Source organism: Carlito syrichta, unplaced genomic scaffold (assembly GCF_000164805.1).
Source record: "Carlito syrichta isolate Samal-C Ts95f unplaced genomic scaffold, Tarsius_syrichta-2.0.1 Scaffold303552, whole genome shotgun sequence".
Taxonomy (NCBI): Eukaryota; Metazoa; Chordata; class Mammalia; order Primates; family Tarsiidae; genus Carlito; species Carlito syrichta.
The window spans coordinates 243,774-247,529 of record NW_007247648.1 but is presented as its reverse complement, the minus strand read 5'-3'; positions in this window follow the sequence as shown (position 1 = coordinate 247,529).

The window sequence follows — 3,756 nt, the reverse complement described above, 5'->3', positions numbered from 1 at the left end:
TTCTTTTGCTAAAATTAAATTCAATTACCACTGCAAATACTTATGACAGTATCCCTTTAGTCCGTGTTACAAAAAAAGTCTTTACATTTAAGTATCAATTTAACTAGATATATCATTGCTGGCTTACATCGTTTTCCTAAATTTTCTTAATTGTAATAGTACATTGTTTCTTGTCTCAAACTATTACTGTCATAAATTTTGATAATAATCTTATTTTTCTCATATTAGTAATTCTTTCTTCATATGAGGATGACTGGGAGGTTTTTATTTCCTTAACTTCATAATTATTCTAGAAATTAATAGTCTGGGGTCAATTTTTACAGATACTTATTGTGTTCTTTCTAAATATAATTTTGCGTTTTCTTTGATTCCAAGAAAATTTACTTGTTTTCTTTTATATTTGTTTCATTCTGTTGTTTACCTGTTCTTCTTCTGCAGTCACTACCATTATACAGTCATGCACTGCATAATGGTGTTTCAGTCAACTGTCAACCACCATCTTTTATGATATAACCTTGATTTTCATCCTGGTTTAAACTTATTTCTGAAATTAACCTTTTGCTTTTATTTCTAATTATTTTCCAAATGCTGTTTGTCTTGTATCCATATTCCCATTATTACAAAGCTTTTCTAATTCTGATTGCTATGGTTTTCTTAAATTCTTTTTGGCTATTTTAGACTACAAATCATCTTCTTTTGTGCATGTCTTCGTGAAATGACTAAATGTCTATAAGTATTTTATTTTGCTCAATTTATTTTTTCCTTAGAGCAGTTTAGTATAGGATTCTAGATCAATATATATTGTTTGCGTATTTCCAAATGAATATGTTTTCCTGGACTCAGAAAAAAAGGGTAGGCTGATATATGATCTAATCATATGAATCTCGAAAGTATCTTCTATTATTCTTAGATTCAACAAAACAGTCTTACATTTTCTGATGTATGCTAGCTCTCTTTTCTTTGTTGACTTTCATGTAGACTATCTTCATCATTTGTGCCCAGTATCTATTTAGTGCTCAGTGTGGATTCTGCTAATAACAATTTCACCTAAGTTTGATGCTTTATAAGTGATGCTTTAACTTAATCAATTGCAAAAATTTAAAGGAACCAGATCACCTTACCATTGTCTAAAATTTCTATGGACACCATTAATTTCCTTGCATAGTTAAGCCTTCGTAGACCCTCTCTTAGCCATACTGTTCAAGACTTGCCCATGAAGGTTTGGACAAAAAATGGGGCTGATTTCTAGATTCTTTAGTTGTCAAAGAAATTTGACCATTTGTTATTTCTTGTCTCTGCTTTCTTTTTGCAGAATCATTGAAACCAAATAGCTTTTATTCCTGGTTTTCGTTTAACCCCACATGCATAGTAATATTTTGAAGATGATTTTGTTGAACATGGTACCTGTGGTGTTTTTGAGATGCTTAGCTTAGTGAATATATCTATTTTAAGGAGATTCTGGGATATTTTAAGACATATACTGACAATTCCATGCAGACAAGATATTTATATTTGTAACTGCCATTCACATAAAAAATTTAATTAAAAGTCAAAGAGAATATATCTATTTGAAAACATTTTTCAAATGCTATTTAACATGTATATAGAACAACAATTCTAAATATTACTGTGTTTGTACATCATTTTGTACTAGACAGTGCTATCATCAAGAGAAGTTTAATTTTATTAAAGTGTTTCAAAACAAACTTGTATAATTGTGAGGTATAAGTTAATCCATTTTAAAAATTGATATTTTTATAGTCCTTAAGACCAATCAAATTTCTGGGACTTATTTTGATGCTAATTTAATACAAGATGTAAATTTAACTATGCACATAGTTCTATAGCACAATTTAAAAAAATTCTTACACTGCTTAAATATGCACCACTCTCTGTATAAAACAATGGTCTATTAGCTCTTTTCCCTTTTTCCAAAAACTTTATTTCCAAAATATTAGTAAAATATCTCTCTGGTATACCTAGAAATATGCAAACACATAAGATTTGCATGAACGACCACAAACTAATCCACCCATCTCTCCAACAGACCAATTCTTATGTAAAGTGTTCAAGTGTGATATTAATAATGAGTGATAGCCAGACTCGGTGGCTCAGCCTGCAATCCCAGCACTTTGGGAGGCTGAGGTGAGTGGATTGCCTGAGCCCGCAGGTTCGAGACCTGCCTGGGCAACTTGGCGAGACCACATCTCTACAATAAATCAAAAAATTAGCCGGACGTTGTAGGGCGCGCCTGTAATTCCAGCTACCTGGAATGCTGAGGCGGAAGGATCGCTGGAGTCCAGCAGGTCGAGGCTGCGGTGGCTGGCAGCAACCACTGCACTCCAGTCTGGGTGACACAGTGAGACTCCAACTCAAAAATAATAATAATAATAAGAAGAAGAAGAAGAAGAAGAAGTGATAAAAATAATATTTAATTTTCGATTAATTTATACCACCAATAGTAGATTATGACAGACTAAAATATTAAACTGTCTTATTAAAATAACAAGTCTATTAACACAATTAAAAAATTCTTAAAGTAGTGTAATATGCACTACTTTCTGTATAAGCCAATAAGCATTCAGTGAAAAGTATTTTGCTAAAACATGGACTTTAAAATAGAACCTGGAATTTTCTTATTTTTAATCTTCAACTCTATAAATCTAAAACTCTCCCATCTAACAATACAGGGTCATTTATCTGAAAGATAACATATGTGATTTAAATCACTATGCTGTGATCATTTGCACTGTGGCTGAATTATAGGTACAAGGTTATTTTTAATCATTTAAAATGCTTTTGGATTCTAAGCATACAGCTGGAAAGAGATTATGTTGAGTTCTAGGAAAAGCTTAGATTATGCTTTTCTTGGTACTTAATGAAAAGTACGGTGAATAAAGTTTCAGTTTGAGTACTGTAAACCAAAACATACAAACCTCATGTATTTTTGCTTTCAAAGATCCTTGGAAGAATCTTAGTGTTTAAATTTGGAATGCCTGCTAAGGTTTTCTTATCTGGCATAAGTAGTCAATTTTGGCATTTTCCCCAAGGAAATACTGTACCTAAGACTTGATAAGAGAATTTCATTTTGAGCTATTTCCCAAATGCTTAGAGAAGACATATATTCAATCTAGACCAAAAAGGCTCAGAGAAAAAGCAAGAAGAAAATTAACTGCGGTTTGGTCAATTAGGATAAACTCAGGAAATAGAAGCTGAACGAGATATTATCAATCTGAATCACAAAAATTTACTCAGGCCAAAATTCCATTTCTCTGTCCAGAAATATGCACATTATCTCTGAAAGATCCCCCACAATCCCAGTGCACATTCCCGCCCAACTCAGTCAGTTGTCCTAAAGACCTTTTTAAAAATTAATAGCAATGTGATTATTATAATGAATTTGCCAGTCTCTTGATCTTGCACTTCTTAGCCCCTAAAACTGTAACAAATATACTTCTGTCATTTATATACAGCCAGCTTATGGTGTTTTGTTATAGTCACATGAATGGACAAAAATATGCCATAACTTTTCAAAAATTAAATTTGTTTGTACTTGCTACCAAAATAAAACCTTGTCTTTTCCTGTACTACTCTTGTAGTTGACACTGTGATTCATCCAGTCTTCCAGACAGACACCACAGGGGTCATCCTAAATGTTCTGCTTTTCTACATCTCACACAGTAATTTATTCCCAACTCCTGCCTCTTCTGTTTCCCAAGTTTGTCTCAGTCTGTTTAGCCCTCTCTTCAAAGCCAC